This window comes from Meles meles, chromosome 8 (assembly GCF_922984935.1).
Source record: "Meles meles chromosome 8, mMelMel3.1 paternal haplotype, whole genome shotgun sequence".
Taxonomy (NCBI): domain Eukaryota; kingdom Metazoa; phylum Chordata; class Mammalia; order Carnivora; family Mustelidae; genus Meles; species Meles meles.
Genome location: NC_060073.1, coordinates 19,364,333 through 19,386,770, shown reverse-complemented (window position 1 = coordinate 19,386,770; position 22,438 = coordinate 19,364,333). Strand labels below are relative to the sequence as shown.

At 37.1% G+C, this 22,438-nt stretch overlaps 1 protein-coding gene and 1 long non-coding RNA gene across 2 annotated transcripts in view; one reads left to right on the top strand and one right to left on the bottom strand.

Annotated features, from left to right (window-relative positions):
* The window catches only part of CSTPP1 (centriolar satellite-associated tubulin polyglutamylase complex regulator 1), a 190,613-nt gene that overhangs the window by 9,682 nt on the left and 158,493 nt on the right, over positions 1-22,438 (top strand). The window lies entirely within an intron of this gene.
* LOC123949919 lies at positions 17-19,386 on the bottom strand. The gene is made up of 3 exons (XR_006820097.1): positions 19,175-19,386; positions 550-750; positions 17-385 (listed from the first exon to the last, which is right to left on the bottom strand). It is a non-coding gene; the product is annotated as an uncharacterized LOC123949919 (long non-coding RNA).

Sequence of the window (22,438 nt, the reverse complement as noted above, 5' to 3'; positions counted from 1 at the left end):
GGCCCTGCAGCTTTGCCTAAGAGTTTTGTACATTCCTGATGACATCATTTACAATGTTAGTGCACAGACAGTAAACAAAAAATAATTTAGCTTTTGGGCATTTAGACAAACCTTAAATAATTCAATTTAGAGAAGTGATAATAAGCTTTATAAACAGCGCACACATGAGCTTAAACAACAAGCATGACCCGAATCCTTTTTGGAATGTGATGTGTTGAAAGATGGCTATAGAGAAAACTAGAAGCTTGACACTTTTGAATTATGTGCAGTTCAGACTTGAATCCATGATCTAGTGTCAATCCCAGGCAGTATGTTCTAGTTAGTGGATAAAATAAGGGCTACCACGTGAGTAAGTCATCAAGCTCCTTGGGCCATAGCATTTTCCCTGTGAGAAAGAAAAAGGTAATATTACCACCTACCTCACAGGAATGTTAGAAGATTGAGAAGATAAACATGTGAAGCTTTTAATAAGTATTTTGTAAATAGAAAAATGCTATTATTATTCTCCTTGATCAAATTTCCCCAACAAATGGAATTGATAAAACCTACCTCACAGGGGGCTGAGAGGATGAATTAATTAATATATATCAGGTATCCTAAAATATTTAATAAGACCTAAAATGGTCTTTTTTTGATAGTCTATAGGCCACCAAAGCTGATGTTTAGATGCATGGTTGACTTAAAAATCCTATATGTATAGTCGGTCTTCTGCCTTGTCTTCAAAGGTTGGCTTGGTACAGCATTGTCCATCTATAAGTAGAAGAAAATAGGTTAGGTCTGCAAGGACAATGGTCCTGCCTTTTTTCTCATCAAGGTTATGCCTATGAATAGCCTATGGAGTCTTGCTAATCTTTGTTGCCATGTCTGGACATAAGGACTGTTTTGACCTTTGCATTTCCAGCAAATATTTGCTTGTGATTTCATATTTCTAAAGGAGACATACACTTACAAGGAAAAGAAGTGGTTGATTTTTCTCACCTTGTGAACTTTTTCTTATCACATTTCCTAGTAATTAAAAGAAAATAATTATTGTTGAAGGACCTGACATCAGGTTCTCCAAGTGGAAAGTTCTTAAACTCAGCTGAGTAATAAAAACAGCTTTGATTGTTATGTTTAGAAAAGGGACACCAAAAAGGAATTTATATTTCTTTTAAAGATTTATTTATTTACTTATTTGAGAGAGAGAAGCAAAGGGAAAGTGGAGATGGGGGGGAGGGGCAGAGGGAGAGGGAGAGAGAAAGCAGACTCTGTGCTGAGAGCGGATCCTGATGTGGGGTTTGATCCCATGACTCTGAGATCAGACCTGAGCCAAAACCAAGAGTCAGGTGCTTAAGCAACTATGCCACCCAGGTACCCCAGGAATTTTTATATATATGTAAATATATGTGTCTATATATACACAAACACACACATATATATATTTAAGATTTTATTTATTTGCGAGAGAGAGACAGAGAGAGAGCATGAGAGGGGTGTGGGGGTCAGAGGGAGAAGCAGACTCCCTATTGAGCAGGGAGCCAGATGTGGGACTTGATCCCGGGACTCCAGGATCATGACCTGAGCTGAAGGCAGTCACTCAACCACTGAGCCACCCAGGAGCCCCAAGAATTTATACTTTTTAACAACAAAGTTATCACTGACATCTCTTCTTCTGTTGTTGGTATTTTCATAAGATTGGAGACACAAGATTTCCTAGGATGCCTTAGTTATAGCCATTTCCAGCCAACAGAAAGGCTAAGGGGAGGAGGAGCTCTAGGATAAACGCCTCTTAAGTAAGTAAGGCAGAAGTTAGAAACACACCTTGTGCTCACATTTCCTAGATGAGAATTAATATAAGGCCCCTGCTAATTGCAAAGGAGCCTAGGAATTAATGTTCAGCCAGACAATCATGTGCAAGAAGAATAGGAGCACAGATTTTGGGGGATGCAAACAATAATCTGGCATACTTAGTATTTACAGTGGAGATTTCTCTCCCACTGAGAGTGAGGTGTATTTTTGGTAGCTAATTACCCTTATTCATAGGTGAATCATGGATGTCCTGGAGAAAAAGTTTTAACTTTTTCTCCCCTGTCTTTACCTTTCCAAATTATAGTGCAGAGGTATTTCATTCCCATCCCTGTTCTCTACTCACTCTTTTTTTTTTTTTTCTCTTAGCTCCAAGTCTCTTGTCATTTCTCTTGTATAACCTCTCTTTACTTTGTAAACATTTCCAACTAATCAGAATAGTCCATTTCTACACTTTAGTGAACTCATATAACGATAGGGTTTTAGTTCTTTTAATTGTGTTGGTTGCTGGGTGTTGGTGGTAACTTTGCTGCCAATTTTTTTTTTTTTTTGATTGGGACTTAGAGACCCATTGTAGGAATCTGAATCTTGTCTCCAGAGAGCTAGTTTTACAATAAATAAAGATACCGATCTTCCGAGACTGGGAGTGATTGGTAAAAGATTTGGGAGAACAAGGAAAAGGTGGTGCTGCAGAAACTGGGGGTGGAGAGAGTTTCAATATGGAGGGAGTGTTCAGTGATATCAGTTGCCTCAGAGAGGTCAAACAAGATAAGAGCTGCAAAGGAGGTTGTTAGTGGCACTGGAGTAGCATGGCAGGATGCCAGATTTTCCTGGATGGTGGAGTAAATGGGAAGGGTGAAGGAGTTGAGACAATGGGTAGGCTCAGCATTCCCCCGCCCCCCCAGAAGTCTGGTTGACTGTGAAAGGGAAAGGAGAGGGGGTGACAGCAAGAGTAGAGTTTGTTGTTTTAAATTTTTTAGATGGAGAGACTTGAATATGTGTATAGGTTGAAGGAAAGGGAGCCATTAAAGAAGGAGAGAGGGAAGATCCAGGACAAGGAAAGGATGATTAACTGCATCTGTTTTCAGAAGAGGTGGAAAGGAATTCAGGGATCAAGGGCAGAGACACAAGGTTATTTTGGAGGTGGGAACTGGAGCCACATTTATCCATCAGGCATTATTGGTATTATACCTAATCAATAAACTGTTCTGAGATCTTTAAAAATACTTGAGTCCTAAAAAAATTTATTGATCTTCAACTACAGATAAATATGTAATTATATATTTAAAAATATAATAAAATCTCATTATTTTAATTAGTATAGGCAAACATTTTAGTATATTTGAAGGCAATTTATAGGTAACATTTTTCACAATTACAGAAATTCCCAGTCAGGGTGGCAGTGGTCTTGAGACCATTAAGATGGTCTTAAAATGACTCTCCAAGGATTATTCAGCAATAAAAAGGAAGGAAATTTTGTTATTTGCAACAACATGGATGGACTTTGAGGACATTATGCTAAAATAAGGCAGAGAAAGACAAATATCATATGAACTCACTAATATGTGGAATCTCTTTTTTTTAAAGATTTTTTTTTTTTTTTTTGACAGAGAGAGACACTGCAAGAGAGGGAACACAAACAGGGGGAGTGGGAGAGGAAGAAGCAGGCTTCCTGCTAAGCAGGGAGCCCAATGCAGGGCTCCATCCCAGGACCCTGGGATTATACCTGGGCCTAAGGCAGACACTTAACAACTGAGCCACCCAGGCACCCCTAATATGTAGAATCTAAAACTAAACTGGGTTCGGTTTATTTTTAACTGAGGGGGAAGAGGGTGAATGAAATGGTGAAGGTGGGAAAAAGGTACATGCTTCCAGTTACACAATATGTTAAGTCCTAGGGATGTAATGTACAACATGGTGACTGTAGTTAATAATACTGTATTGTATATTTAAAAGTTGCTGAAAGAGCTTAAAAGTTGTCATCATAAGAAAAAAAATTGTAATTATGTGTGGTGAGGTATGTTATCTAGAATTATGGTAGTGATCATTTCCTAATATATACAAACACCAAACATTATGCTCTATACCTAAACTATTATGTTACATGTCACTTACATCTCAATAAAAAGAAAAAGGAAAAAAAAAACCTGACTCCACAAAGAATAAATGTATTTAACCAACAGATTTGGAAAGTAAGGAAGGTGAAGAATTAAGCTTAGAAATAGAGTTGAGGGGTGCCTGGGTGGCTTAGTGGATTAAGCCGCTGCCTTCGGCTCAGGTCATGATCTCAGGGTCCTGGGATCGAGCCCCGCATCTGGCTCTCTGCTCCGCAGGGAGCCTGCTTCCTCCTCTCTCTCTGCCTGCCTCTCTGCCTACTTGTGATCTCTCTCTCTCTGTCAAATAAATAATTAATATCTTAAAAAAAAAAAAAAGAAATAGAGTTGAAAGTTGATATTCTTTACCTGACCACCTCTTCTTTGTCTTTGAAGTCAGGTTTTCAGCGTTTTGTCCTTAGAGTTAGAGAAACAGAAGTAAAAGACTTTGGAGAGCAAAGAAAGTTTGTATTTTTTTGCTGTGGGAAAGAAGGAAGGTACAAATACAAGAAATCTGGCAGCATTAAGACATTTGAAGTAAGGGCACATAATCTATTGGAGAAAAAAAGAAGCAACAAAAAACATTAACAGGGACCAAGTTGGCTATGTAAATTGGTGAAAGAAAAAAATAAAAATGCATTGGAAAGTAATAACTAGATGAAACAAATGAAAAAACTAGGATAAAAATGTTAGGAAAACAGTATATTACAAATAATGGGCAAGGAGAGGGCAGATCTAAGGAGCACATTTTTTTTTTTAATTTAATTTTTTTTAAATTAGCTACAAAATTTTATTGGTAAAATAGATCTAAAGAGTTTTAACAAAACACAGCAGTGCCATACCTCACAAACTTCTCACCTCTGAGCCCCATTCCTCAGAAAAGAATACTTTTAGTTTTTTTCACCGTTTCTTTTGCTTTTTTTTCCCCCGTATATTTTTAAATAGCATGCTTAAGCTCCTCTTCTTGATTTTTCAGTTTTAGATATGATCTAATGACTTCCTGTGATGGGTTCAGTGCTTTTATATCTCCTAAAACTCCCCTTTCTCCTAGCCTTCTAATAAAATTATGATTTTGGGTCAATATTCAGCACTTATTATGACTATGGAAATGGCATATAATATATATATTATGTAAACTATGTAAAAAGGGGAAATGTAATCATTATATATATATAATCATTACATTTAAATTACATTTAATCATTACATTTAATCATTACATTTAAATATAATCATTATATATAATGTTTACATTATAATGATCATTATATAATGATTACATTTCCCCTTTTTACATAGTTTTTTTTTCCTCCTTTTTCCTGGAGTTAATAATTGCCTTGTTTTTTATTTGGTTGGTTTTCTAGAAATTTCCAACCAAAATGTCAGTCTTCTTTCAGTTTATGCAGACACATCAGGTATTCTCTAAGTTTCAGTTTATTTTCTTCAAGAGAACTCTCCTGGAGCACTCCTTCACCTAAGTAGGAGTCCTCCTACTCCAATCTGGCCTGGTTGCTCTCTAAATCCTTTATCTGTATTATATTATTATTTGTCCCTCTCAAGTTATGTTCCATATTTTCTGAGGCCTTTGTTTTCCTTTTTCCTTAAATGCTCCTTCATTTTGTTAGGTGGCATCCTCCAGTAGTTTTCTGAGAAAGGGTACATGCAAAATAACATTTGGGGGATCTGAAACTGTTTTTATACTACCCTTATATTTGATGGATAGTTTGTGTGAGTATAAAAATCTATGTTGGAGATGATTTTTCCTTAGAATTAAAAAAAATATATTTTATTTATTTGACAGAGAGATCACAAGTAGGCAGAGAGGCAGGCAGAGAGAAAGAGGAGGAAGCAAGCAGGCTCCCTGCTGAGTAGAGAGCCTGATGCTGGGGCTTCATCTCAGGGTCATTACCTGAGCCGATGATAGAGGATTAACCCACTGAGCCACCCAGGTGCCCCTCCTTGGAATTTTTTTTTTTTTAAAAGATTTTATTTATTTATTTGATAGAGAGAGAGAGATCACAAGTAGGCAGAGAGAGAGGGAGAGAGGAAAGCAGGCTCCCCGCCGAGCAGAGAGCCCGATGCGGGGCTCGATCCCAGGACCCTGGGATCATGACCTGAGCCGAAGGCAGCGGCTTAACCCACTGAGCCACCCAGGCGCCCCCCTCCTTGGAATTTTTAAAGCATTTCTCTCTTTCTAGCTTTTTATATTACTGTTGAGAAATTTAATCCTATTTTCATTTGTGATATTTCATAAAGATGTCTATTGGTACAGATCTTTCCTTATTCACTGTCTTGAGACATTTTCAGTGTGGAAATTCATATCTTTCAGGTCTGAGAAGTTTTTTTAAAATATTTTTTTATTAACGTATAATGTATTATTAGCCCCAGGGGCTGAGAAGTTTTATTGAATTATGTGTTTGATATTTTCTCATGTCTGTCTCTGGAACTGTTGTTACTCAGGCATTGGACCTTATGGATTCATGCTCTAATTTTCCTATCATTCTCTCTTCTTTTCCATTTTTTCCTTGTTTGTACTTTCTGTGAATATTTTTGACCTTTCTAATCTTGTTGAATTCTAAAAATGTCTATTATTATATTTTAAATTTCTTTACTTACTTTTTATTTTCTGAATTCATGAATACAAGATTTTATCTTGTCTCTCTATTGTGGCATTTATTTATTTTTCATTTTATTTTGCTCGTGTCTGTGTCTCCTGCATTTTTTTCTCCTGGGTTTCTTTTTTAATTTGTGATTTTTTTAAAAGATGTATTTATTTATTTTAGAGAGAGAGCATGAGCAAGAGGGGTGGAGGGAAAAGGAGAGAAAATCCCAAGCCAAGCACAAAACCCGACTGTAGGGCTTGATCGCATGATCCTGATGTCACCATCTGAGGCAAAACAAAGAGTCAGATGCCTAACCGGACTGCACCACCCAGGCACCCCTTATTTGTTATTTTTTTATGTGTTTTTCATGTAAGAAAACTTCCTTGAGATTTTGAGCTTTTTGGATTTCTATTCAGGTGCTAAGGAGGGGAGGGTCTTACAGATCAGGATATAGACTTTAATGTAATCATCCTGTTTTTAGTAGGGCCCCTCTACTTTCCACTGTTCTTGTTCAAAGTCCTAGTGATTCAGCCTCTTAATAGAGAATAAACCTTTAATGTTATATCTGGGTGGAAGAACGGTAGTAACTTTGCTACACAAGGTTGGGGATAGGATGTAGAAATACAACTGGTTCTTTTTTTTTTTTTTAAGATTTTATTTATTTATTTATTTGACAGGGAGGAGTGGGAGAGGGAAAAGCAGGCCTCCCGCTGAGCGGGATATAACTGGTTCTTATGTACAATTTTCACCCAACTATATTAGTTAGCTTGGGATGACACAACAAAAGATCACAAGCTACATGACTTAAATAATAGAAATTTATTTTCTCATGGTCATGCAGGCTGCAAAATCTAAGATTAAGGTCCAGCAGGGTTTGGTTTCTAGTGATGACTCTTTTTGCTATGTACTTGTTGCTGTGTACTACAGTGTATACATGCGTGTGGAGGGGAGTCTTCTACTGTTGCTTCTTCATAGTCCTGTTGGATCAGAGTCCTCCCTTTCCCACCTCCTTTTACCTTAATTGCTTCCTTACTCGAACTACAGCCACAGCTGTGGATCAGAATTTCAACAAATGTATTTGGGGGCTACAGACATTCAATCCATCACACTAACCTTCTGATTTTACCTATATTTTCATGCATGCCTTCATAGGTACTTGTACCTACAGTTCCTAAACTTTTCTGGTATTCTGTAAGAGGGTAGGCCTGTTTCTTGTCACCTTTCCTTAACACAGCCAGTTAATTTTTAGCTTCATTTAGTCTCTTACAATAGTTATTACTTGTTTCCTTAGTTTTCATCTTCTAAAGTTTCTTAACATTTCTTATCTGCTCTTGTCTTCAACTCATTGTTTTTATGAAGCCATGTCTTCTTTTATTGAGACATAATTGCCATACCATAAAATTCACACTTTTAAAGTATACAAATTTATTGTTTTTCAGTCTGTTCACAAGATTGTGCAACCACCACCACAGTCTAATTGCAGAACATTTTCATTATCTCAAAAAAGAAACCCCATACCAATTAGCAGTCACTCTTTATTTCCCCATTTCCCTATTTCCCCCATCCTCTGGTAAGCCCTAATATACTATGTTTATTGATTTGTCTATTCTGAACACTTCATATAAAGAGAATTATACAGTATGTAGTCTTTCGTGTCTGGCTTTTTTCACTTTGCATGTTTTTGTGGTTCGTCCATGCTGACATTATGTTTCACTACTTGATTCCTTTTCATGGCTGGATAATATTTGATTGTGTTTAGAAACCCCATTTTGTTTATTCATTCATCAGTTAATGGACATTTGGATTATTTCTACTTTTTGGCTATTGGGACTGATACCACTATGAACAGCTGTGTAGAAGTATTTATATGAACACCTTTTTATAAGGTAAATAATAGGAGTGAATTGCTGGGTCTCTGTATTTAACTTTTTGAAGAACTGCCAAACTGTTTTCCAAAGCTTCTGCTCCATTTTACCCACCCAGTAACGTATGAAGATTCCATCTTCTCTATATCATTTCCGACACTTGTTATTATTTGTCTTTTTTGATTATCGTCATTCTACCTGATTCGAGTGGTATTTCTTTTTTTTTTTTTTTTTGAGATTTTATTTATTTATTTGAGAGAGAGAGTGTGCACACATGTGAGCAGGGGAATGGGCAGAAGAAGAGGGAAAGAATCTCAAGTGGACTCCGAGCTGAGTGCAGAGCCCTACATGGGGCTTGATCCCGTGACTCTAAGAGTGTGACCTGAGCCAAAACCAAGAGTTCGATGCTCAACTGACTGAGCCACACAGGCACCCCTGTGAAGTAGAATTTCACTGAGGTTTTGGTTTGGATTTCTCTGATTACTAACAACATTTAGCATCTGTTCATGTGTTTGTTGGCCATTGCTTTACCTTTGGGGACATGTTATATGAATTGCCTTTTTAAAAAAATTATTTATTTATTTGAGAGAGAGACAGAGAGACAGACAATGAGCAGGGGGAGGAAGAGGGAGAAACAGACTCCCCGTTAAGCAGGGAGTCTGATATGGGGCTTGATCCTAAGACCCCATGATCATGACTTGAGGCAAAGGAAGAAGCTTACCTGACTAAGCCACCCAGGTGCCCCTGAATTGCCTATTTTTAATTGGGTTGTCATTTTACTACTGAATTGTAACAGTTCTTTATATATTCTGGGTACTAGACTCTAATCATATATATGATTTACAAATATTTTCTTCCATTTTGTGGGTTGTCTTTTTACTTTCTTGATAGTGTCTTTTGGAATACAAAAATTTTAAATTTTTATAAAGTCTAGTTTATCTATTTTTTCCCTTTCATTGCTTATGCTTTAGGTGTTACTTGAAATTGTTACCTAAACCAAGGTTACAAAGATTTATACCTTTTTATTTTATTTATTATTTATTTATTTATTTATTTATTTTAAAGATTTTATTTTTTATTTGACAGACAGAGATCACAAGTAGACAGAGAGGCAGGCAGAGAGAGAGGGGGAAGCAGGCTCCCTGATGAGCAGAGAGCCTGATGCGGGACTCGATCCCAGGACCCTGAGAGACCCTGAGATCATGACCTGAGCTGAAGGCAGAGGCTTAACCCACTGAGCCACCCAGGCGCCCCGATTTATACCTTTTTAAAAATTAATCCTAAGAATTTTATAGTTTTAGCTTTTATATTTAGGTCTTTGATCCATTTTGAGTTAAAATTTTTGTATATGGTTTGAGGCAAGGGTCCAGATTCATTCTTTTACATGTGGATTTCCAGTTTTCCTAGCACCATTTGTTAAAAAGACTGTCCTTTTTCCTAGTCTTAGTGTTGGCAATCTTGTCAAAAATCATTTGACCATATGCTTGGTGGCTTATTTCTGGCTCTGTATTCCATTGGTCTTTTTTTTTTCCCCCCTCGGTCTCTGTGCCAGTACCACACAGTTTTGTTTTTTTTTTAAAGATTTTATTTATTTATTTGACAGACAGAGATCACAAGTAGGCAGAGAGGCAGGCAGAGAGAGAGGAGGAAGCAGGCTCCCCGCTGAGCAGAGAGCCGGATGCGGGGCTCGATCCCAGGACCCTGAGATCATGACCCGAGCTGAAGACAGAGGCTTTAACCCACTGAGCCACCCAGGCGCCCCAGTACCATACAGTTTTGATTGCTGTAACCTTGTAGTAGGGGCTTTTGGGAGGATCAGCTGATTAAGGGTGTGCCTTCAGCTCAGGTCACAATCCCAGGGAGCTGGGATCGAGCCCTACATTAGGCTGCTTGCTCAGCGAGGAGCCTGCTTCTCCCTCTGCCTGCTACTCCCCCTGCTTGTGCACTCTCTCACTCTCTCTGAAAAATAAATAAATAAAATCTAAAAAAAAAAGTCTGAATGAGTGAATAAGTAAATGAAGCATGGGCCTAAACTAAAGAGGTCTTATGTTACATTTAAATGGATTTGACTAGGGACACCTGGGTCTCAGTTGGTTAAGTGTCTGTCTCTTAGTTTGTGCTCAGGTCATGATCTCATGGGTCATGAGGTCAAGCCCTGTGTACTGCTCCATGCTTGGGAGGGAGTCTGCTTGTGATTCTCTTGCTCTGCCCCACCCCCTGCTTGTGCAGGCTCTCTCTCTCTCCCTCAAATAAACAAATCTAAGAAAATGGATCAGGCTATCACCAAAATGTAAACAGCTGATACTTGTGTAGTACTTTATTGTTTGTAAAGTACATTCATGTATATTATCTTATTTGTCTTAATTAAATTAACTAACCTGTGAAGAAAGAATGATTAGTATCTCTTTTTGATAAATGTTTAGGAATAATGTTTAGGAAAAGGACTAAATGGGAACATTTGGGAATTAAAAATATAGTTTGCAAATATTTACCACAGGCAAGATACAAAGAATTTTTTGGTAAATAAAAGGAAGAAACTATATTACTGTATTACGCAATATAATTAGAGCAGCAGACAAAGGGAGAAGCAGACTCCCCACTGAGCAAGGTGGTCAATGCAGGACTTGATCCCAGGACCCTGGGATCATGACTAGAGCGGAATGCAGATGCTTAACCAGCTGAGCCACCTAGGCGTCCCTCTATGATGTTTTTTAAAGTAGCTCAAGCTGATTAAGACAGAATTGGTACCAAGGAGTCAGGTGCTGCTATAACAAACACCTAATGATGTGGAAGCAACTTTGCAACTGGGTAGTGGGTATAGACTGCAAGAGTTTTGAGATACATGCTAGGGAACACCAGTATCGCTGTGAAGGAACTGGTAATGGCAGTTGTGGTGAGGATCCAGAAAGAAAAGAGACATGGAGAGAAGCCTCCATCTTCTTAGAGAATGCATGGTCATGTGGAGAATGTTGGATAGTAAATAGGAAATATTGACAGAAATATGAGTAGTAAAAGGCAATTCTGATGAAGTCTCAGATGAAAATGAGAAATATATTATTGGAAACTGGAGGCAAGGTGATCCATGTTAAAAGTGGCCAAGAATTGGGGTGCCTGAGTGGCTCAGTCGGTTAAGTATCTGGCTTTTTTTTTTTTTTTAAGTTTTTATTTTTTGTTTTTGAGAGAGAGCGAGAGAGAGCGCAAGCTTGCATGCACATGCAGGGGGGTAGGGGAGAGAGAGTTAACAGACTCCCCACTAAGCAGGGAGCCCAATGTGGGGCTCCATTCCAGGACCGTGGGATCATTACCTGAACTGAAGGCAGACACTTAACTGACTGAGCCACCCAGGCTTCCCAAGTGTCTGGCTCTTGATCTCACCTCAGGTCTTGATCTCAGGGTTGTGAGTTCAAGCCCTGCACTGGGCTCCACACTGGGTGTGCAATCTACTTTAAAAAGAAAAATGGCCAAGACTTCGGCCAAATTGTGTGTTCATGTTCTAGTGTTTTGTAGAAGGTAGAACTTGTGAGTGATGATTGGCTATTTGGCTGAAGAGAGTTCTAAGCAAAGTGTTGAAGGGGTGGCATGATTCTTCCTGAATGCTTAAAATAGGAGAGGAGAGAAATGAATTGAAGACAGAATTGTTAAGAAAACAGAAGCAGAACTTAAAGATCTGGAAACTTTTCAGCCTGACTGATAAGCTAGCACGTCAGTCTTCTGCTGCCCTTGGACTAGCACCATCAGTGCTCCTGGTTCTCAGCCTTTCAGGCTTGGACTGAAACCATACCACTGGCTTTCCTGGATCTTCTCATAATAAATCTCTGTCCTTCGAAATCTCTTCCTCTCAAAATCTCTTCCCCTCCATATATATATATATATATATATATATATATATATATACACACACATACACATACATATATCTTATTTGTTCTGTTTCTCTGGAGAACTCTGACTAATATACATTCCTATGCAGCCAAACCTGTCCCCTAACTCCCTGGCAGCTACTGATGTGCTAAATGAAATCATACATTATGAATTCTTTAGTATTTAGCTTCTTTCACTTATCATAATACTTTCAAGATTTAGCCATATTGTTGCATATGCATGTTTCTGGAATAATTTGTTTCTATTATCAGGTATTATATTATATGAATGTTCCAAATTTATTTATTCATTTACCAGTTGAGAGACATTTGGATTGTTTCCAGTTTTTGGCTATTATGAATAAATCTGTTATAAACATTTGTGTATAAATCTTTATATGGACTTAAGTTTTCATTTTTCTTGGATAAATACTAAAGGAGTAGAATGACTGGGTTGTGTAGTAAACGTATCCTTAAATTTATAAGAAACTCCCAAAGTGTTTTTCATAGTAACTGAACCACTTTTATGTCCCATCAATGGGTGAGAATTATAGTTGCTCTATATCTTAACCATTCTAGTTGGTGTATAGTGGATACCCCACTTTTAAAAATAGAATTCCATACCCTCTGCCACATTTATAGCAGCATTATTTACAATAGCCAAGATATGGAAGCAGCCCAACTGTCCATTGATTGATGAATGAATAAAAAAGACATGTTATTGGGACACCTGGCCGGCTTAGTCAGTAGAACATGTGACTCTAGATCTCAGGGTCATGTGTTCAAACCCCATGCTGTATGTGGAGCCTATGTAAAAAAAAAAAAAAAAAGATGTGGTATGTGTACACACACACACACACACACACACACACACACACACGGAATATTATTCAGCCATAAAAAAGAATGAAATCTTGACATTTGTGATGACAGGGATGGGGCTAGAGAATATAACGTTAACCAGAACAAGTCAGTCAGAGAAAGAAAAATACCATAAGATTTCACTCCTATGAGGAATTCAAGAATCAAAACAAACAAACAGAAGGAAAAAATAAGAGAGAGAGAGAAACAAATCAAGAAACAGACTCTTAACTATAGAGAACAAACTGTTAACCTGAGGAGAGATGGATAGGCAGTTGAGTTAAACAGATGATGGGATTAAGGGTTTCACTTGTTGTAACCAGCACAGTGTGATATATAGGAGTGTTGAATTACTATATTCTACACCTGAAACTAAAATAACACTGTACTTAACTATATGCAATTAAAATAAAAACTTTTAAAAAGCCCTTCAAGTAAAAATAAAAATTAAAAAAATAGAATTTCCCTAATGATTAATGATGTTCAGCATCTTTTCATGTATTTTTTTGTCGTGTGTATGATGATGTATCCATTCAAATCTTTTGCTCATTTTTTAAAAAGATTTTAAAAATTTATTTGACCCAGAGAGAGAGCATGAGCAGGGGGAACAGGAGAGGGAGAAGCAATCTCCCTGTTGAGCAGGGAGCCTGATGTGGGGCTTGATCCCAGGACCCAGGGATCATGACCTGAGCTGATGGCAGCCGCTTAACCAACTCAGCCACTTAGGCCCTGCCCCACCCCATTTATTTATTAGTAGTTTGTCTTGTTGACATTGAAATGAAAGATTTCATTATATATACTGGATATATATATTTTTAAAGATTTTATTTATTTATTTGACAGAGAGATCACAAGTAGGCAGAGAGGCAGGCAGAGAGAGAGAGGCAGAAGCAGGCTCCCTGCTGAGCAGAGAAGCCGATGCTAGACTCCATCCCAGGACCCTGGGACCATGACCTGAGCCGAAGGCAGAGGCTTAACCCACTGAGCCACCCAGGTGTCCCTGGATGTTTTTTGTTTTATATGTATGATTTCCAGTTATTTTCTCCCAGGCTATACTTTGCATTTGTGTCTTTTGAAAGGACACATTTTTAATTTTGATAAAGTCAAATTTATAATTTTTTTCTTTAATAACTTTATACATTTTATGCCTTATTTAGGACATTTTTTTGCCTAACCCACGATCACTAAGATTAAAGATTATCTCCTGTGTTGTCTCTTACAAGTTAGTTCTTTTTTTTTTTTTGAAAAAAAATTTTTTTTTTTTAGATTTTATTTATTTATTTGACAGACAGAGATCACAAGTAGGCAGAGAGGCAGGCAGAGAGAGAGGAGGAAGCAGGCTCCCTGCCGAGCAGAGAGCCCGATGCGGGGCTCGATGCGGGGCTCGATCCCAGGACCCTGAGATCATGACCTGAGCTGAAGACAGAGGTTTAACCCACTGAGCCACCCAGGCGCCCCTACAAATTAGTTCTGATTCTTACATTTAGGTCTATGGCCCTTGAGTTGATTTTTTTCTTTTTTAAATGATATGAGATACGGGTTAAGGATCTTTTTTTTCCTTCTTTTTAATTTATTATTTTTGCCTATAAATATCCAGTTGTTCCAGTACTATTTACTGAAAAGATTATTTATCTTTTTTTTATTGAATTACCTTGTCTTCTTTGTTGAAAATGAATTGGCCATATTTGTGTGTACATATTTCTAGATTTTCTTTTCTATTTCTTCAGTATATATACTTATCTTTATGCTAATACCACAGTCTTAATTACCGTCTTTATCACAAGTCTTGAGAAATCAGGTAGAAGTCCTCCAATTTTGTTGTTCTTGTTCAAAATTGCTTTAATGATTTGATATTTTTTTTTTAAAGATTTATTTATTTGACAGATAGAGATTACAAGTAGGCAGAGAGGCAGGCAGAGAGAGAGAGAGGAGGAAGCAGGCTCCCAGCCAAGCAGAGAGCCCGATGCGGGGCTCGATCCCAGGACCCTGGGATCATGACCTGAGCTGAAGGCAGAGGCTTTAACCTGCTGAGCCACCCAGGCGCCCCGATTTGATATTTTTTAATAGTTATGTCAACTTGGGCAAATTATTTGTCCTCTCTATGCTCAGTTTCCTAATTTGTTTTTGTTTTGTTTTATTTTTATTTTTTATCAGTTTCCCAGTTTGCAAATTGAATAGTATTAAGACTTCTGAAGGTTTTTTTGTTTTGTTTTGTTTTTTAGAGAGGGAGTGAGAGAAAGGCAGTGGAGGGATAGAGGGAGAGAGAGAGAGAGAGAATCTTAAGCAGTCTCCATGCCCAGTGCAGAGCCAACTCGGGGCTCAGTCTCATGACCCTGAGATCATCACCTGAGCCAAAATCGAGAGTTGGATGCTTAAGCACCTGAGCCACCGAGGTGCCCCAAGACTGTTATGAATAATAAATGAATAAAAGTCATAGAACCATTCCTGGCTCATAGAAAGAGCTCCATAAATATTAGCTAACATTATTTTTTTGGTTCAATTAAAGGGGCAATAGTGTATTGATTGATCCTCAAACTTGGCAAAAATAATCCCAAAAGAGGAAACTGTAAACTATTTTAAGATATAAACAAAAGTGTGAATGAGCTGTAAATTTCTAGCAAATATGTGACATATGACTAACCCAGAAATGCAATACTAGTTTAATTTCTAAAATATTTATTAAATATAATTACTGTATATGATCCTTAAGAACATATTAATAGGTATTAAGACTCAAAATTAATTACGTGATTTTTTTTGAAGTTTCTAACCTTGATAAACTCCCAAACAACTAAAAATAGAGTATTACTAATCTCTGTTAAAGTATTTATTTAAAACTATGAGAAAAATTAGGTTTATGTTTCTTGAAAACAAGAACAAAACAAAGATGCCTCCTAGGACCACTGTAATTTATTTATTTATTTAAATTTTTAGCTCTCTGCCTAATGTGAGGCTTGAGCTTACAACCCCAAGATCAAGAATTGCATGCTGTCCTGACTGAGCCAGCCAGGCACACCAAACCAGTTACTTTTTATAGTATTGGATATTAAGACCTGAACGTATTTTTTTAAGATGACTATAGGACAGCAAATTATAAATGGTTTAAGTTTTTACTTATGCTTGTGGGAGTGCAAATGGGGATATTTTGGAAAACTGGCAGTCTATACTAAAACTGAACATATTCATACCCTATTACTCAGTCATTTACTCCCAGGCACAGAACCAACTGAATGCAGACATATGTTTACTAAATACTCATACCAGAGCACTCAGAGTAACACCATTCATATTAGGCCCAAACTGGAAACTTAAAAAATGCAGTCAATAAGAAAATTAATAAGTAAGTCATGGTATATGCAACAGTGGGTTATTATGCTGCAAATGGGAATTAATGAACAACTACTCACAGCCCTATTGTAAAAGCAACACATGAATGTAATAGGATACAGAAGTGTATGAAGGAAACAGTAAGCCTTCCTTACTTGTAAGCACTCTCTTAATTCAATTTCCCAGTGTATTCACTGTTAACAGATTGTTATACATCCTTCCAGAACTTTTTCTGTGTGTGATCATACATATACCCGCAAATGTTCATAACACGTTACAGAAATGTAATCACACTGTATTCTTACTTGTTTTTTCACTTTTAAAACTATGTATATCTTTTTCTGTTAGTGAATGTAACTCATTTTTTAATGGCTGCACAGGAATATCTGTTATAGAATATTTATTTTATCTATTAATTCATTAACCATTGCCTTATTGATAGGCATGCAGATTGTCTCTAATTTTTCAATTTTAAAAAGAATAGTGCACAAAGAAGCTCTTAAATAATTTCCTTTGGTCACCTATCCTGAAGGGACTTAGTTACTACAACACAAATTTGTACCATTTATTTCCTTTACATGTCATATATTAACTTCTAGTTATATTCATCATGATTTTTCTCTATCTTGTCACTCCTCTTTTATCTTTGCTATTTATCCTATGAAAACTTAAAAAACAAATTCTATCTATACATCCATCTGCTCTCAAATACTGCTATTGGTTTATGTCATAAAATTATCTCAGGGACAAGTACACTTGATTTTCTCCTGGATATAAAAGTATTTTAACATCTTAATTCAACTAGAATTCATTGTACCCATAAGGTAGGAGGTGTGAATCTAAATTTATTCCTTCCACAGTCCTCCCAATTATCAACTAATAAACTTTTCACATTGTTAGCTAGATAGTTTGTAACAAATTACGTGGATATATATTTTGGCATCTATTTTTGAGATGTATACAAATCATACAGTATGCAGTCTTTTGCGCCTGGCTTCTTTCATTTGATATTAAGTTTGTGAGGTTCATACCCTTCTGTATCCTATTACATTCATGTGTTGCTTTTACAATTAAATTTTATAAAGTTGTATAAGAGGAAAGATAACCTAACTAAATATTCAGGTTCCCCAGTAATTTAAGCTTTGCAAATTAAGACCCTTTTGAGTTAGTTTAAAATTAAAGCATTGTACTGAGATGTCAGTGAAGGAATCGGTCTCTATTTCTTGAAGGTGGTACTGTCTTTCTGGAGAGCAATTTGGCAATGAATAACAAGAGTTATAAAAATGAGAATATCTTTTGATCCTAAAGCCTTACTTCTGGGAATATATCCTAAGGAAATAACTCAAAAAGAAAAGAAATTGTTTGTATAAAAATGTTTACAGCCACATTATCTTTAAGAAAAAACTGGCAATAATCCAGAAGCAAATCGAAGTAGATGAATATATTATATTACTAAATAATTCCCAAGAATTATTTAGCATATGAAGCATATGAAAAAGCATATGAAATGAAATATTTTGGTAAAGTGGAACCCCAGTACAAACCTGTGTATCCACTGATGAGAAGGAACCACAGAGATATGTATCCTTGCTATTTTAAGATAAAGGAATTCTGTATTCAAGTGCTGTTTTAAAATTCAATAACGTATTGATCTTCTAATTTGGAAAAGGATTAAGCTAGATAACCTAAAAAGATTGCTATCAGCTCCAAGCTTTTATAATTTCAAGAAAATGAAATTGAAAGTGAAGTTTCTTTTACTTCTTTCCTTCTCCCTCTAGTATCATTTAGATTTTTCTCCTCGGCTGAACATTTCCTTAAACTAGATCCATTAGTGAAGCCTTCTATTAGGTCATTTTGTTTTGGAAAGACAGAGTAAAAATTTAGAATAGTAGAAGAGAAAGCAGTAATTTCATTCTCCAAATCCATTTATATTAAACATTATATAAAGAGTCTTTAGCTTAATCAGGCTTCTAGATAGTTCTGGGGAGTAAAGGATCCTTCTTCCCCATAATCTAAAGAATACATGAAATTGAACGGTTAAATACCTTCTGTAATGTCCCAAGGAGTCATCTGTAGGAAAAGGATTAGAAACTAGGCCATGGGGGGGCGCCTGGGTGGCTCAGTGGGTTAAAGCCTCTGCCTTTTGCTCAGGTCATGATCCCAGGGTCCTGGGATGGAGCCCCGCATCGGGCTCTCTGCTTGGCAGAGAGCCTGCTTCCCCTCTGCCCCCCCCTCCCTGCCTACCTCTCTGCCTGCTTGTGATCTCTGTCTGTCAAATAAATAAATAAAAATCTTTAAAAAAAATCAAAACTAGGTCTTGGGGCACCTGGGTGGTTCAGTTGATTAAGCTTCTGACTCTTGGTTTTTGTTTTTTTCTTTAAAGATTTTATTTATTTATTTGACAGACAGAGATCACAAGTAGGCAGAGAAGTAGGCAGAGAGTGGAGGAAGCAGGCTCCCTGCTGAGCAGAGAGCCCGATGCAGGGCTCGATCCCAGGACCCTGGGATCATGACCTGAGCTGAAGGCAGAGGCTTAACCCACTGAGCCACCCAGGCACCCTCTGACTCTTGGTTTTGGCTCAGGTCATGATCTCATGAGTAGTAAGATCAAGGTTGCATCAGGCCCTGCACTCAGCTGGGAGTCTGCTTGAATATTCTCTCCCTCTGCCTCTCCCCCCACTCATGTGCACTCTCTCTCCCTCTCTCGCTCAAATAAATAAATAAGTAAATCTTAAAAAAAAAAGAAAGAAACTAGGTCTTATACATTGAGACCGACTTACTTTGGCTTTTGATCCTGGGTACCTTTCTGTAGCATGGCAATGCAGGGCTGGGATCAATTCATAGTTTAAGAGCTGGACTGAAGGTCAGTTCACTTCTTGTTCATGAGTCTGATTCTTTGTGCTGTATAAATTTTCTGAAGAGAGATTTCTGGAAGCAATTGTAGAAGCATCTTGTACCACTCCCAGGTGGAAATGGATAGGATCTGCCTTACATTGTCCAAAGAGAAGTGGTCATTAGAAAGAAATTCTGCTTCCCCCTTGCTACCTCTTACTTCACGCACTGCCCCTCACTGTTCACTCTTCTCTCGAGTGTAAAATATAGGATCTCAGAAGGAAATGGTGCTGTCATCAGTTCTAAAATTGAACAGGATGTTTCCTCAGTTAATAAGTGGAAAAATTAATTTTAAAAAGTCTTTATGTAATTCTGTGAAATACCAAGACATTGATTTGTGGTCTATTTTGCAATCATGTTTATATTAGTTATTTTTGAGATAATTGTGGTCATTTTAAGCTTTCTAAATTTCTCTAAGAATTATCCTAATTCTCTGATTAAGTGGAAAATATTTACACTCATGAGATTAAAGTTCAAATTTTTGCCCTACCACTTACAAGCTCTGTGACCTTGGGCAATTTCCTCATTTGTGAAGTGGTGATAACAATCCCAGTCTTATCTGACTCCTAGGCTGGTTGGAAGGTTCAGTGAGATAATGTGCGTAAAAATATTTAGTAAAGTTCAGGGGTGTTACAAATATTACTGTTCAAGTTTTGAAAGTCATTAAGACCTTCCCTGTTCACAACAATGATAATAAGCATTGATACAGGGTTATGTCTCTTCAAATGCTAGGATAGTGTCTGAAACACTCTGTGCCATTTTAGCATGCGCTAACCTAGATCCACAGATAGGCCAATGAGCATTCTGATTGGTATGTTAGTTTGATCTCTTCATTTATACTTTTGGGAAAATATATGAATGTTTTATGTTAACAGTAGGTTTGTCTGGATACAGTAGGTAAAACCTAAAATAACACGGTTTAAACAAGTTAGATTATTTCTCTTTTTACGGAAAAGAAGTCTGAAGATAGGCAGCCCATGGTTGGTATAGTATGCTCCAAAGTATAATCAGCAATTCAGGCTTCCATCTTTTTGTTCCAACATCTTATCCAGAGTTTCCATCTTTTACCTCATGATCCATGGGGACTAAAGGAGCTCTGTGTTGTCCTCTGGGGTAAATGAAGGACATCTTTTAGCTGAATCAGTTCCATTTAAAAACTTTCTAGAATGGGGGCCTGGGTGGCTCAGTGGGTTAAGCCTCTGCCTTTGGCTCAGATCATGATCTCAGGGTTCTGGGATCAAGCCCCCCATTGGGCTCTCTGCTCAGTAGGGAGCCTGCTTCCCCCTCTCTCTCTGCCTGCCTCTCTGACTACTTGTGATCTCTCTGTCAAATAAATAAATAATATCTTTTAAAAAAAACTTTCTAGAAGACCCACACAATACTGTGCTTATATTTTATAGCTTGGTCATATGACTAAAGTCTTGTTACACAAGAAAATGAGAAAATATGATCTTTATGCCAGTGGTCATGAGGCCAGGTAAAAACTGGAATATGTTTCTGAGGTCAGTTCACTTCTTGTGAGAGGTTGCTGGGGTTGACAGCTAGCAGTCCCTAGCAGGGACATATTTTTATGTTCAGCAGTGTTTGTGTAAAGAAATATTTATAGGGGTGCCTGGCTGGCTCAGTTGGTAGAGCACGAGACTCTTAGGATTGTGAGTTCAGGCCCCATTTTGGGTGTGGAGGCTACTTTAGTAAATACATACATACACACACACATACATTTATAATGTATGTATTATATACATTTATAATGTCAAAACAAAGTACTACATTAAATTTTGAAAAATATAATAGTGAGTAAACCAAAAAAAAAAAAAGAAAAGAAAAATGAGGAAAGACAAAGCTCTCAAAAATACAAGGGATACACTAGTTTAATTTGGAAGTCTCTTATCTATAAATGTCTTTAGCTCCTTTTGCTTTAGTTTTTTTCATTTCTGAGGAAATCAAAATCACATTGTATAAATGCTTTATTAATACTACGTATCACTTATAAAAATCTGCATTGTCCCTGAAATATTATTCAGCCATGAAGGAGAATAAAATCTTGCCATTTGCAACAACATGGGTGGAGCTAGAGAGTATAATGCTAACCAAAATAAGTCAGTCAGAGAAAGGCAAATACCATATGATTTGACTCATATGTGGAATTTAAGAAACAAAACAAAGGGAAAAAAAGAGAGAGAGACAAATCAAGAAACAGACTCTTAACTATAGAGATCAAACTGATGGTTAGCAGAAGGGAGGGGGCTGCAAGAATGGGTTCAATAGGTGATGGAATTAAGGAGGGCACTTTGAATGGGCACAGGATGATATATGGAGGTGTTGAATCACCATATTGTACATGTGAAACTAATGTAACACTGTATGTTAACTATACTGAAATTATTTTTTAAAATTACTTAAAAAGAAAAGAAACAATAGGCAAAGAATTTGAATAGGTCTTTCTCAGTAGAAGACATACACATGGCTAATACATGAAAAAGTACTCAATATTATTAATCACCAAAGAAATGCGTTGAAGTCATGAGATACTAATTCAAACTCACTAAGATGGCTAAAATAAAAAAGATGGGCGATAACAAGTATTGGCAAGGATGTGGAGAAATTACACCCTCATACATGTCTGGTAGGATTATAGAATAATGCAGCCTCTTTTAAAAAGAGTTTGGCAATAAAACATATGATCAGCACTTCCACTCTTAAATATATGCCCATGAGAATGAAAAACTTCCGCACAAGAATCTGTACATAAATATTCATAGCGACATTGTTCATGGTAGCGAAACAGTGAATATAACTGGTGGATGGATAATCAAAAGTTGGTAAACTCATAGAATGCAATGTATTCAGTAAGGAAAAGAATGAAGTATTGACCCAAGCCACAATAGAAATGAACCTCAAAAACCTAACGCTAAGTGAAAGAAGCCAGTTACAAAAGGCCATATTGTGTGATTTCATTTATAGAAAATGTCCGGACTAGACAGATGAGTAGAGACAAAAAGGTGAGTAGTTTCCAGGGGCTCGGAGAAGAGGGAATAGGAACTGACTGCAAATGGGTACTTGTTTTGGAGGGTTGAAGAAATGAAGAAATTAGGTAGTGGGGATGCTTGCATGACACTTAAAAATTTTTTTTTATTTGAGAGAGAGCAAGC